The 14,407-nt window shown below is 60.0% G+C and overlaps 1 protein-coding gene across 1 annotated transcript in view; it reads left to right on the plus strand.

The window, feature by feature from the left end:
• The first annotated feature begins 13,759 nt into the window (after nucleotides 1-13,759).
• GRM4 (glutamate metabotropic receptor 4) overlaps nucleotides 13,760-14,407 on the plus strand; it is a 35,678-nt gene continuing 35,030 nt past the window's right edge. The window contains exon 1 of the mRNA XM_051808699.1: nucleotides 13,760-13,815. The gene's annotated coding sequence lies outside the window, so the exon portion shown is untranslated. The remainder of the gene's footprint in view (nucleotides 13,816-14,407) is intronic.

Raw genomic sequence — 14,407 nt, forward strand, 5'->3', positions numbered from 1 at the left:
GGGGGCGCGTCCCGCGGCCATTGGGTCGTTCAAAGGACGGAGCGGCGGTTGCGGGCCCAGCCCCGGGCGGCGAAAGGTCCCCGAGGGGGGATGGAAGGTTCCCCCGGGGCGGCTGGAGGCACCCTCCCATCCTCCTGCCCCGGGATGCTCCAGGGATGCGCCCGGCTGGAGCCGTGCGGGGGTGCGGGAACCCCCCGGCTGGGAACCCCCGGCTGGGGACCCCTCGGCTGCCCCCTCCCACTGTTTGGGGCTGGCGTGGGGGGTTTGGTGTCCCCGTGGGGGCAAACATCGCCCCGGGCCGGGCCGCACAGTAATGGTCAGAGCACGATGCTCTTTCCATTTGCTGCCTCCCCACCAGGTGAACCTCCCACAAAAGCATCCGGTCCCCATTTGGAGGCACCAGCAGTGGGGGATCCATCCCTGGGGCTGCCAGGGCCGCCTGGCTCATGCCATGACATTTATTTAATGTGTTATTGCAGCCCTGCTGTGGAAAGGGGAGGCTGGTGTGGGAGTGGGTCCTGCTCAGCAGAGAGGTTTGGGGGGCTGGGGAGCAGCCTCAAGGCTCCCCCGGGATTTCAGCAGGTGATGGGCTCAGTCTGCAGTAAAGAGCTTTGTTCTGAATTCCTCTGGTCTGTCTGGGAATGGTTTTGGTCAGTTTGGAATCAGCCAAGCTGTCCAGTTGGGTACCCCAAAACCCAGGCCCCTGCTGTGCCAGGGCAGGGTTTCCAATGCATATCAGGCACATGAGATCTCATGGTGGGTTTTTTGATGGGATACAAGGAAATCCAGAGCTCAGCATCCTCTCAGTGATGGGACTGTGTGAAATTCCCCCAAACTCCTGTGAAAACTCCAATCACAAATCTAATGGAAAGTCTGATTTAGGTGCTTTTGACCATCCTGACTCTAAGGGTTGAAATCTGGAGTGAGGAGCTGAACTTCAGACTGTTGGATTTAAGTTTCAGGCAAGTTTTTATTGAAAAAAAGGGCAGCTTTAAAAATGTGAAATATGAAAGTAACAATATCTGCCTGTGCAGAACTGCTCTGGTGGTGAAGGTTTGTGATGTGAATCAAACCAAATCAAATCCAGCCAGGCTTGGGGCACTTGTTTCTGCTAATTGTTACTTGGATTTTTTAAAATCCCCTGCAAATTCCCCTGCCTAAACTGGAATCTGAGTAGTGCCCCTTTCTGAAAATTAAAAAATGAAAGCAAAGAGCAAGGGAGAACCCTCCTGCAAGAGGGTTCCTGTTCCCAAATGCCTGCAGGAAGAGCAGGCACCACCCTCCCTGCACCCCTGTGGTTGGGGCTGCAGCTCCCAACCCAGAGCAGCAGTGGGTATCCCCCATGCAGGGCCTTGTGTCCAGGTAAGGGGTTGTTTGCAGACCCTGAGTATTCTTTTTTTTGGATAAATTAGTGTTTCTTCACCTGCAGGCAGCCCTGCCTGGGTTTGGAGGTGCCAGGGTGTCTTCTGCCCCAGCTGTGCCCAGGGTCACGTTCAGGCTTCCCCCTTTGCTGGGAGCCCGACGAGGAATTTGGTTTCTGTCCTGGCAGAGGCTCGTTGTTATTAATATCCCTTGTTATTTATTCTGCAGTGCTGGTGAATGGCAGTGGCTGGAGCACTGCAAAGGACTGGGGCTGTTCTGCCTTGCTTTGATCCCTCACAGTTTTGGCAGTTCCCCACTCGCCGAGCCCATGCCAGGCCCTCCCCACACTGGGTTCACCTGTGGAGTGACCACTTGGTCTTTAAAGAAAAATAATGCTGAGGTGGTGCCCCAAAACTAAAGAGTGGTGGGGAGATGCTCCCAGGAAACCGGCCCAAAACCACGTGCAAGGAGGGAAAAACGGGGCAAAAGCCTGGGCTGGAGCAGTGCCCAGGATCACAGCCCAGGGCCCTGCCCAGGATCACAGCCCAGGAAGATCATTTTCACTTTTGTTTCTGTGGGTTCCTGAGTTACAGCCCGTGGCCCAGCGGGTTTAGGAGCAGGACTGGGCAGGCTCCCCCAGCCTGCGGTTCAGCTCTGCAGAGAGACCAGGAACTGAAAATGGCTTGAAAAAGAGAAACAAGTAATTTATTATCCCTCCATTGCAGCTGAGCCCAACGCAGGGTAGGGAGGAGCAGCCTGTGCCGTGCCAGGTCGACACCGCACCGAGCTGTGCTGCCCCAGTATCCCAGTGAGCCGAACGCGCTGGGAACCCGCCGGAATGCCAGCGGGGATGTCCCGGCCGGGCTGTTCGCAGGGCTGGCCGGCCACGCGGGAGGGGACAGGGACAGGGGCGGAGCCTTTGTTTCCCCTCCTGGCTTTGTTTCCCGATGGCCCCATTGGAGAAGCCCCATGTGGCCAAACAGCCCCGGACCCACCCCAAAACAGGCTCATTTATTTGATTAAATGGCTCCTTCCTCCTCACTCCTGGAGCAGATCGAGCTCTCACCAGGGCAGCGTTTTCCTGCAGCCTTATTCTGGGGACAAATTCCTAAATCACCTGATAACTTATAGGCTTATAACCTAACCTAATGCCACTGCTCTGCACACGGGCCCGGGGTTTGCAGGATGCAGCAACGCCGGCGCCATGGGCTGCATGTGCTGCACACGTGAATTATTTCTCATCTCTGTTTATTTACCCAGTATTTCAGCCTGGGAGGAGATCTGATGGGATGACGGGTGCCCAGTGCTCGGGAAAAGCTGAACCCCTGCAAGGTCCCCTGAAGAAAAGGTGCTTGAAATCACTCCCAGTTCCTCGGGCTCCACTGAGCTGCAGGTGCTGATCGGCCACCCCAAAAAGCACCCATGTCTGGGGAGTCATGGGGGACCAGAGGGTGGCCCTGAGGGGCACACAGCTTGTCCTGTTCTGCCGTGTCCTAGTGACTGCCACCGAGCCCCATGGCCTTTGGGGATTTGGGTGCCTAATTCCTGCTAATTTCCCTGGGAAAGGCAAAAGCGGATCCTCTGAGGCAGCTCAGGTTGTTGGGTAATTGGAAGGGCCACCCGGCTAATTACGAGCCTGTGCGTTTGTCACCTCCGGAGCCCTCTGGAACAGCAGTTAATGCAGAGTGATGGGGGCTGGATCCCCTGGCTCCGGGAGCTGGGGATTTACAGGAGAGCCTGGCTGCAGGGTGAGGCAGGAGCCGGGTTTGGAGGGGCTCCCTGCCCTGGGCTCTGGGGAGCCAGGGGCTGCAACATGTACAACCCTCCCGCCCCGGGAAACACACACAGCTAACTCCTGGTATCCTGATGATCCTCCGGGGCCCGCAGGGCGAGCAGGATCAGCCGGTGGGGCTGGAAAGTGGCTCTGGCTCCGGCTCAGCGCTGAGGCAGCCACCCCCCACCTGCGTGCCCTCACCTGCCGGCACCTGTGGGGACACGTCCCTGCCCGTCACCCCTGCTCGGTGGCAGGAGGGTCTGCTTTAGTGCCACTCCCGTCCCCTGGGATGGCAAAGATGCATTTTGGGTGCTGCTGCCGTTGGGATGGGGGTAGTGAAGGGGCCGTGTGTGTGGTGCTCTGGCTTGGGCACGCCAAGCTAGAGCACCCCGTGAGTTTTGGGGAGCTGCTCGGTGTCCCATGGTGGGTGCCCTGTGCACCTCGGCCACCGGCTGTGCCACCTCCTGGGCCTGGGGCGGCTGCTGGCCCCGCAGGGAGCGGGATGCTCCGGGGCTGCAGTCATCCCCGCGCGGCTGCACAATGGCCTTTTGTCTGCGGGGCTGCCCCGGGAACATCCCGCCATCCCAGTTTCCCAGTAACATGAAACCTCCTCGGGGCTGCCTGCCGGAGCACAAAGCCTGGGGCTGCTGGGGGGGCGGCTCGGCCCGTTCCCGGCTCTCCCCGCGCTTCGAAACATGTGCACCGAGCGCGCTGGGGCTCAGGCGGGTGGTGGGCGGCCCCAGCCGAGCCGGGCTCCTGCTGGAAAGGGAGTGGCATGAACCGGGGGAGCACCAGGAATGGATCCGTGTGCCATCCCCCTGCCCACAGAACCTCTGTGCAGGGTGCAGCTGACCCGTGCTGGGGGTCTGGTGGCTTCCTCGCCTCTGGTCTCCCCACCGTCGCTCCCCAGTCCTCCCTGGGGGCACTCAGGGAATGTGCCAGCGGGTGAGAAAATACCTCCAGGTGCTCCCTGGAGCCCCTTTCCTTCTGCCCTGCCCTGAGGGTGTCAACGGGGTGTGGGGGGGAGTGGGACAGGCCGGGGAGGAGCCGCTGTAAATCATTAACGTGGATGCGGAGGAGGGGAATGCCAAGGGTCATTAATCCAGGGCTTGCTGAGTGGCTTGCAGGGGCGTCTGGCAGCCCGGTATTTTTTTAATCAAGGTATTTTATTGCAAGTGGCACATCAAATCTGACCAGGGCAGCACAGGAGCCGGAGCATCCCAGGAGGGGTGGGGGGATGCACTGCAAGGGGCTTCCCGGGGGCTGGAGGACACCTGGTGCAAGGCACAGGGGATGTTTTTCCTACCCTTCCCAACCTTTTCTGTCTCCTCTATCCCCTGGAATCTCTGCAGTTCTGTGCCATAGGGAAGGAGCCCCCCACTCCCTGGCTAGCTGCTGAGTTCACTGTGGCAAAGGGGACACAACGGGGAGGCTGCTCCTTGTTGGGACTCCAAGAAAACACTTTTCCCTGCCAAATTCCTTGACACTTTTCCCTTTACTCAGTTCCGGTTGGAAAAGCATCGAGGACCGAGGGACTTCCCTCCGTCCCAGTGACTCAGGTGGTGGTCACCAAGGTGACTCAGCCGCTGGCAGCGTCCGGACTCCGGAGGGACACAGAGGGGGCCCGGGGTGACACAGAGGCAGGGAAACAGGAACGGGAGGCGATGCCGGAGGTGACGGGACAGGGAACGGGGCCAAGCTGGCTGCCGGTGTAAGGGAGGGAGCGGGAGTCGGAGCAGCCCTGCTCGTGTCCCTCCCGCGGCCTGGGGGTTTGACTAACGGGCCTGGGGGGAGATGGAGATGGGTGGGGGCGGGCAGCGGGTGCAGCACCTTATGGTCAGTGCTTGACCCGAGGCAGCAGGGCGGGGCGGGATGGAGCGTTCCGGGATGGAACCGGCGGGTTTTCCTGGGGGGAACGCGCTCCCACCTCGCCAGAACCACAGAATTATGGAATCATTTAGGTTGGAAAAGCCAACGCTGCGGTTTCCTGCTGCCACCTAACGGGGAGAGGCTCCGGTAGCGGGGCGGGATGAGAGGGGGCTCCGCATCCTTCCCCCCCCGTTCCGTGGTGAGTCCCAGCATCCCGCACCGGGAGCAGGACGGTGCTGGGGTGGGCTCGGGCCAAAGCGGGGCCGGGCAGGGCTGAGGCGCGTTCCTGCCGCTCCCGCACGCAGCCCGCCCTGGCAGCGCCCGCGGGGACTTGCTGGGTGCCCTGGGAAGGGATGGCCGGGGGTGCTGGTGACCCCGGCTGCAGGGCTGAGCCCTCCACGGGCTGTTCGCTCTGTCCCCGCACTGCAGGGGCAGCAGTTTGTCTCCACCAGGGCCCCCCAGGCACGTGGCATGTCCCTGACCCTGCGATGCAGCTCTGCCATTCCCGGGGAAATGTGACATCCAGCCCGGCCGGAGGATTAGGGAGGGCTATAACGGGCAGGGTGGTCACCGACCGTGCCCGGCTCCAGTTACGCTGCCTGGCCTGGTGCTGCCTGGCCATGCCAGGGGCTCATCTTTCAAATGACAGGGACACACTCACAGGGGGGCTGTGGGGGGCACCGAGGGGGGCAGGAGCTGGGAGAGGGGGGCCACAGGGCTGGAAACCACCATGGGGCCGAGCATCCCACCCCTCCGTGTCCCAAACCCATAGTGGGGGGAGCAGGCTGTGGTTATCCCCCCAGCCCCTGCCCAGGAGGGGGGTCCCCCATGGCACCTGCCACCTTCATGACTTCACTGTGGGGGGCAGGAGGACCCCGTCCTCCAGTGCCCCCATCCATCACGAGAGCAGCCGAGGGGTGTTTGCCAGGCTGTCACCCACCTTAGCCGGCTCCAGGCCTGGCAAACGGCTCCCTTGGCAACTGCTCCTCGTCCGTGGGTGCCGCAGGCGCAGGCGTGGCCCCCTCAGGGAGCGTCACGACACGGGCTGGGGGCGGCTCGGCGTGACTCGAGCTGGGGGAGGACAGCAGTGTTCCCGTTCCTGACGAGCAGTCCCATGGTCCCTGGGGGGGGAGAACACCCTTGAACAAGCCCACCCTCAGGCCAGCACCCACATGTCGACCCCAAACAGAAGGATGTGGCTGCCTGGAGGGTCCCCGTTCCCCAGCACCCACGGGGAGAGACTTGGGGTGCATCAACTGGAGGGGAGATCTTCCCTGGAGATTTAGGGAAGGCTCCTGGGAGTTGTGGAAGATGTGGCCTATGTTTCATCTGCTACACAAGGGTGACAGGAAGGTGTTTGCACGTGGGGCAGAAGGGGACAGCCCCCAATGCAGCCATGTGTGTGTGGGGTGGGGATTTAGGCTAGTGATTGCCCCAAACACCTTCCCCCCATTCCCCCTGGGCTGGAGGGATCCCAGTGTGCTGGATCCGTTCTGCTGTGTTGCTGCAGTGAGAGCAGCTGCCATGAGAAGGCACTGGTGGCCTTTGCTGGAGATGCTGAGCCCAGCTTTGAGCCCGGAGTGCTGGTGTGGGAGTGTGGGCTGGGCTCTGTGGCAGCCAGGGGTCCCAGGGGCTGGCAGATCCTGCAGGACCTGGCTCTGGCCAAGGTTGGCTCCAAATCCTGGCTGCACAAGTTGCTCCAGATTGTTTTTTCATTACTCAGTGAAAACTACCCTACTGTGCTGAGCACCCTCCTCCCAACCCTCCTCCCCCACTGCTGGGGTGCCTTCTCCCTCTGGGATCCCACAGCTCCCTCCTCCCCTTCCCCAGCTCTGAGCCCCCCTGGAGCTGAGGAATGCACCCACCTCTGCCTCCCTCTTGTCCCAGGAGATAGGGCTTTGTTGGACTGTGCTATAGCCAGTGCAGGAAGAGCCCCAGGACACCTCACTTGGGAGCTGTGGGAGAGAGAAACAAAACCACCTAAGAAAAAATAATTATAATAATAAGGGGTTTGAATTTTGTGCAGCCTAATGTGGCTGAGGCCTTCGCTGAGCTCTGCAAAGAGAGGGAAATAGGAAGGAGCTCCTAATGAATTGATTAGCATCCAAATTGGGAACTGGAAGGGGCTGGGGGGCAGCTGCTGGCAGGCATGTGAGCCTGTGTGTGTGTAAGGGGCAGTGGATGTGATGGGGATGGGGTTGGATCTGATCCAGGGTGATGATGGGGGAGATGGTCCCTCCTGGCCAGGCTTTGCTGGTCCAAAGATGGAGCCATGAGGATGGGGAATCTCTTGAGATGCTGCTTAGCAGTGGGGGGTCCTTCCTCCCTCTCCCCAAACCCTTTTATGATGCTTCCAAAAGCCACTTTCTTGCAGAGGGAGGGGCCCTTCCCAGTGCAGCCCCTGCTGCAGCCCCCGATCGATGACCAACATAATTACTCCTGCAAAGGCAAATCCGTGCCGGCCTTGGCTCTTGGTCGCACTCCAAGGAAGACAGTGTTTCCTTGCAAGGATGAGGCCATGAATATTTTATGTCCAAAGAGGATATTTCTTTCAGGAGGTTGTTGCATGAATTATGGAGAAGTTGGGAGGAGATGAGGGGTGCTGTTCTCCGGGGTCGGCTCCGAGCTGGAGGCTCTGCTGGCACCGCGGGGCTCTACCCAGGGTCCCCTTCCCTGGGTGATGGGCAAGCTCTGCCCCTCGCCCCTCACCACAGCAGCACTCAGGGGTGTGCTGGAGGAGCCTTTGCTGCAAATCCATCCTAACTGGGGGCACTTTGTGTTCCAGCAGAGCAGGTTGGTGCCCGCAGAGGGAACGGGGCAGTTCTCGTGTGGGGCCGGACGCAGGAGGGGGGCTCAGCTGCCCTGTGGTCTGTGAGAGGAGGGCAGCGGCTTCCCCGGGCACTTGGAGGGGAGAAGCAAGGCACCAGAGGCTCCTGGCCTGCTCCATGCTCCCCTCCTTGCTTTCCCCTATATCCTGGGAATCCTCATGCCTGGCTGGGTGCTCAAGATGCCAATGATTGTTGCTGGGCCCATCCAGCACCCTGTGGCTCTGTGGTGGCTCTGTGGTGCCAGTCCCTCGCTGGCAGCTCATGGCTCCTTCTGGCTGAGAGCCAGTGATGCTTCTCTCCTGTCCATCTGCCCTGTCCCCTGCCCATGTCCTGTATCCTGGGTGCTACTTGGGCAGAATGAGGGGATTGCCTTCCACACCATCCATGGATTCCATCTTAGTTAATATGTAAAGATTTTCCTCTAATTGTCCTGTGAGTGCAGAGGGAGTGTGTGCTGTCTGGCCGTCACAGTTAATTTTACCACCAAATGTTCTCTCTCTTTCTCTTTTCTCCCTTTTTTTTTTCTTTTAAAGAAAACATTTCCAGCTGCTGATGATCCCTGTGGGTGGAAAAACCCCTCCTGCACCCAAATTGAAATGCAGACAGAGCCAACAGGAAGGTTGGTCCATGGGAGCAGGGTGGCACTGCCAGGACCTGGTGCCTCTGAGGCCACATGGTGGGTACTGGTTCAGGGGCAGATCCTGCACTCTCTGGAGTGTCAGCAGAAAAAGCTGCTGAAGGTGCACAACGAGGGATTTCCAAGGGAACACTGTGCCTCAGCTTTTCATGTTTCTGTATTGTTTAGACCCAAAATCCGGAGAAATCACTGCCCAAAATAGCCTCTGCATGTCCCTGAGCCTGCGCCGTTTCCTCCTCATTTATAAGCAACAGCTTCTGACGGGGATGGGGCCAATTCACCAGTTGCATTAAGTGGGTCAGAGCAGAGGGCACAGCAGCCCTCATTCCCCCTGTGAGCAGCAGAGTGGGCTGCAGGGCTGGGCTCCGAGGCTCCCGGGTTCCCTCTCCCTTCCCGGGGTGGCTGTGCCGGAGCAGCAGCTGCAGGAGGGAGGCAGGACATGGCCCAGAGGGTGGAGTCAGCAGAACTCCCCATTTCTGGAGCCGCTGGTACCTGCTCATGGGGCAGGTTCTGAGGGCAAAGCAGCAGCTTCTTGGTTACCACAATGTGAGCCTGGTGGGTCCATCAGTGTGCTGAGCTGTGCTGGCCTCTGCTCTGTGCCCGAGGGGGCCAAGGTGTGCCATGGAGTGTGATGATGTGGGTGCTGTGGGGTGCTGTTCCCCTGCCCTGGGCTGGCTGTCTCTCTCTTGCCATTAGGTGGAAGTGTTGTAGAGGAAAAGAGCAGTGGTGCTGCCCAACTACTGGCTCAGTGAGTGGCAAAAACCAGGCACAGGTTCTTTGTCCTCTTGAAACACGGCAGCAGTGAGGTATAAAGGGGAATTTTTAGGCTGGATACACCCAGGAGAGAGGAATAAAGCCCTGAGAAGAGGCTCTGAGGTTGCAGCAGGAGGAGGTTTGGCCGGGGTGGGCATTGTCACAAAGCAGCCGTGCTGGCTGCTGCTCGCAGAGGAGAGGGCTGGATCCCCAGCACGATCCATCCCCTCGGTGGTGCCTTGAGGAAAGCCCACAAGTCCAGGAAATGTCCCCCTGAGAGGCAGGTCTGGCCTCTGGGCCCCACCCAGGGTTTCTCTGGGGTCCCACATCAGCCGGGTGGGATGTGGGTGCCCGGCAGGACCCCGGGCTGCAGGAAAGCTGTTGCTGGGGTTTGGCAAACTGGGTGAGGGGCAGCCAGGGGGGCTGCCAGGGAGTTGGCACGACTGCAGCAGCCTTCCTCCCAAGGAGGAGGAGGAGGAGTTGTCATCACTCAGCCTGCAGCCGAATCATCCCTCCTTCGTTGCTAATTCCTCCCCCCGAGCCCGGATGGGCTTTTTTTTCCCCACATTTCTTTAAAATGCAACTCTTCCAATCGAGATCTGTTAGTCATGAGGCGTATAATGAGTTTTATATATATTTAAGTGGTCTGACATTCGGCATCCCATTATCCCCACTCCTCGAGAGAGGCACGGACCCGATGTGTGAATGTCAAGCCCATGTGAGCACAGGCAGTGCCGGTTCTGCTCTCTGAAAGATCCAGATCTATTACCCACATTCATGTGCTGGAGGTATGTGGGAGTCTCTTGTGGAAAGAAATTCAAGGCTGTTTTTTTTTTCCCCCTTGGCCTGTTATTTAGGTATTTTTGGGGGGGGGGGTGACAAGCTGCATTATTTTGTTGGTTTTGTTCTGCAGTTCTGTTTATCCCTTCAGTAACTGTCCCATCACAGGGTGACTCGATAGCTTTTTGTAAGCAGCTCAAGCAATTCCTGCTGAAAAATGTCTGTGGGGGCTGAGCCAGGGTCACCCACTCATGCCCAGCCTAGAACACCCTGCCAACTTCCACTGAGACTTTTCCCATCCTCTTGCTACAGCTCATCTCTGCCTGACGTCAGTGAAAACCTTCCCTTTGCTGCAAAATCCCCAAGGAACAGGACAAAAGTGTCTTCTTCTCCTTAAATCCTTCTTCTACTCTTTTCTTTTCTTCCAACCTGCCCCTTTTCTTCCTCCTGCATCACTGACACTGGCAGGACCCCTGTCCCTGTGCTGCTCCTCCTCCTGGCCACATTTCTCCCTCAGACAAGTGGGACACGGGAAAAACATCCCCAGCTTCTCCCCCCCCTTACCCTGAAAACGTATTTTTATTTAAATACACATGAAAATAGCTCTTGCTGGGCCTCCTGCTTTTTAATTGTGTAGATATTACAGCTAATTACAGTTCTATTAATATTTCACTTTGAATTAAAGATTTATTTTCCGCACCCTTCTATTCAGGAGGGAATTAAATCCACACCCAAGGCAATTGCAGGCACTGGCAACGCAGCTCCCAGTTGGAAAGGACCATGTGTGATTCCTGAGCCTCCATCTCTTTGACAAGAGTGACCCATGAGGAGGAAGGAGGAGGTGGTGGCTCGGACATAAATTATTCAAAGCCCTCTTGCAGAGCTGAGCCGGAAAGTCCAGTCCATAAGATGAGGTTTCATGTTTTCCTATATTAAAAAAAAAAAAAAATTGCAAGCAATGTGTCTCCCTGATGGCGCTGGGTGGCCTCAGCAGTGGACACAGTGACCTTCCCGGCTGGCCAGGGGCCAGGGCAGGGGGAGGCCGGAGGCTGCGTGGCCAGAGCTGTGCCTGCCTGGGGGACAGCCACGGGCTGAGGGGGGTCAGGGCACCCCGGGCTCCTGCACGGGTAGGGAAGGGCTGCAGGGGGCCCTGGAGGTGCTGGAGCACCCTGCAGCCCCTGGACAGACGTGAACACGGAGCTGGGAATCGGCTGGGGGTGTACCCCAACCCTGCCCCCAGGACAGGGGAGGCAGCCACTGGCTCAGTTCCTCCTGCTTTGTGCCTGCCAGGGTGATATCGATCCTGGCGGACAGATCCATGTCCATTTGCTGACGGCATCGAGCTCTCCTGGAGGGTTTGATCAGCTTTGGCCGTGCTCTGAGCAGAAACCCTGGCCATTGGCACAGAGACCTTTGCCGGGTCTGCACAGCCACCCCTGGGGTCACCCCATGCAGGGGCTGTGCCCCTGGAATCCCTGGGGTGTCTCCCATCCCTCCCTGCAGCCTCCCAGAGCCCCCTCAGCCCCCACATCGTGGCCTTTCCCCGTGTGCCAGGGGAAGTTCAGCCTGAGCCAGGTTTCCAAATGTTAATTGGGTTTTGATGTTCTCGATGGTGACACGAGCACTGTGATGGTATTTTGGGTTCTTGCTGATGGCTGGGAGAGGGGTGTGAGAAGGGGAGACGTGCAGTCCATGAGGCTTGGAGAAAACAAGAGAAACACTGCCAGCAAGAGCATCCCCAACCCCTGGGACTCAGGTCCCCAAGACTTTGGGGATGAGGATTTTTCATCAGATCCAGGGCAGCAGTGAGCCAGAGCAGCTCAGCTGATAATTCAGCCCAAATTCTCCATAATTTATCCCAGAGACCTTCCCCCAGGGATTCTTTGGGATCTGAGCAGAGCAGTGCAGGGTGGGCTGGTGTCCTCGTGGCCAGGTGCTGCAAGACCCCGGGCTGTGAGTGGAACACCCTTGTTTCTCCTTGAAGGCAAGCACGTGTTTTAGAAATCCCTGGGAGCTGAGGGCTTCAGCAGGGAGCTTGACCTCAGGGTGCTTCTGAGAGCTACTTTTGGCCAAGGGATTTGAGCTTGGCTTATCCCGAGGTATCTGGAGTCCCCTCAGGCCTGGCTTGGGGCAGGCAGGGGTTCCTCTCCTCCCAGGGGCTTGGTGTTTGTGTTCCCTCCCTGTTGGCCACCGTGCAGAGGTCCTTTAGCTTCAGTCCCTGGCATCGGCGCTGGCATGGCTGAGGGATGCACACACGTGGGGCTGGATGGGGCTGTAACCCCTGGGCTGCACACACGTGGGGCTGGATGGGGCTGTAACCCCTGGGCTGCACACACGTGGGGCTGGATGGGGCTGTAACCCCTGGGCTGCACACACGTGGGGCTGGATGGGGCTGTAACCCCTGGGCTGCACACACGTGGGGCTGGATGGGGCTGCCCCCCTCCCCAGCTGCCCTCCCCTGCCCCAGAGCAGAATAACAACAAGCACCAGGGGTTCTTGGTGTAAACAAAATCACTGTGACAGCCTGGTCGCTCTGCAGGAGACGGCGCTTGGGCATCATCCCGTGAGCACCTGAATCCATGGGAATGTTGCATTTATTTTGATGGCAGGGGGGTGGCTGGGCAGCTTTTTAGAAGATGTATCTCACTGGAGAGCCCAAAGCTCCTTCACAGGCCCAGACAGGGCATTGTGCTGGAGCTGGGCAATCTCGAGTGCTTTTGGAAAACTGGCTCCTAACCAGGATCTGGGCAAAAAGGAGCCCTTTGCAGGGGCACCCTGCCTGCCTGGGCCCTGGCTGACCCCTCTATTACAAACAAGCAACACAAGTCACCCCTTAGGGAAGATGAGGCTGGAATTGTGTGTTGGAAGGTCCGTGCTTTGATCTTTGGTGCTGGAAGGGGCAGGTGGAGCGGCAGAAAGGCCTCCCCGCAGCCAGACCCCGCTTTGTGTGCAGGGAAGGGTCCCCGCAGGGGCTGAGAGCTCTCAGCCCCGAGTGCCGGCAGGTGAGCGCCGGGTGTGCCCTAATTGCTCCGGTGACCGAGCAATCAGCACCGTGTCGTGACCGTGATGGATCGCAGCAGTTAATGTGTCAATGGTCATTACCGGGGGGTTGTGTTTTCTCAGGATTAATGAATCGACACAGCACGACAGGCTCCTCAGAGCCGCGGGGGCTTGGGAGGGCATTCGATGGGGAGAGAAGGCGATGCAAGAGCCGAGCTCCGCGGGCATGTGTGCGGGCCGGGAGGTTGGCATCGTTTTATGGGAGGGCGAAGAGAAGGGCATAGGCTTGGGGGGACAAACGTTCTCCCGCATCGCTGCTAGGGCAGCTGCTCCCACCTGCGAAGGGAATTTGGGGCTTGGCTGTCAGTGCAGGGAGCCGGAGACCCTCAGCAGCCCGGCGAGGGAACCCTTCCTCCGGGAGCCGGGGGACCACCGGGGCGGGGGTCCCCGCGCTGCGCTAGTGCTTTAAGAGGCTGGCAAAGCCGGCGGCGGGCTTCCCAGCTCCTCTTCATGCAAAACTTCCCCGGCCTCGGCTCTCCTCCTCCTCTTCCCCCTCCTCCTCCCCCTTCTCCACCTTCTCCTCCTCCTCCTCCTCGCCGCGGCTGCGGTGCGCGGAGCGCGGCGGGTCCCGCCCGGCTGCGGCTCGCTCGGCTCCCGGGCCGGGCCGGGGCTGGGGGGGCCGGGGCCACCCCCGCCACACGCTGCAGGGCCCCCCCGGGCTGCCCGCGCCCCCCGGGCCGGGGGTGGATCGCGGCACCGGGCACCGGGCGGAGACGGGGCCGGCGGCGCCGCCAACTTGGCGCTGCCCGCGGGTAAGTGCGGGGGGAGCATCCCCGGGGCGCTCGGTGCCCCCGGACTTTCGCCAGGGGCTGGAGTGCCCCCCGCTCCCCCTCCCCGCAGCCTCGCCGCCCCCCCCCCTCCCCACGCTCCGGCAAATTTTCCACCTTTCCTTCTTATTTTTGGTTTTGGGGGGGCTGCGACAGCGGGGGCTGTAGCCCGGAATCCCCAGCCCTCCCCCGGCTCTCCCCTTTCCCACTCATCGCATTATTTATTCATCGTTGGGGGTTGAGGAGCGCTGCCCCCCCTCTCGCCCCGCTGCCCCCGCCGCGAGGGGCACGGGGGGCACCTCCTGCCCCGTTCCCCAACCTGCCTCCTTTGTCCCCTGAGGTGCCCACCGCCCGGCGGGGGCTCCGGGAGGGGAGCTGGGGGGCTCATCTGGACGGAGGGGGCTGGAAGAGCTTGGGGCAGGAGGCAGCGGGCGCGGGGGTGGTCGTGGCCAGGGCCGAGCCGGCGGCGGGGGCTGCCCTCGCCTCGCCGCAGCGGGCAGCGCCCGCAGAGCCGCCGCAGGGCAGGGCAGGGGCGGCAGCGGAGCGAGGAAGGGGCTGAAGGCGCTGCCCCTTCCAG

Source organism: Manacus candei, unplaced genomic scaffold (assembly GCF_025592945.1).
Source record: "Manacus candei isolate 608988 ecotype Guabito, Panama unplaced genomic scaffold, ASM2559294v1 h1tg000073l, whole genome shotgun sequence".
NCBI lineage: Eukaryota > Metazoa > Chordata > Aves > Passeriformes > Pipridae > Manacus > Manacus candei.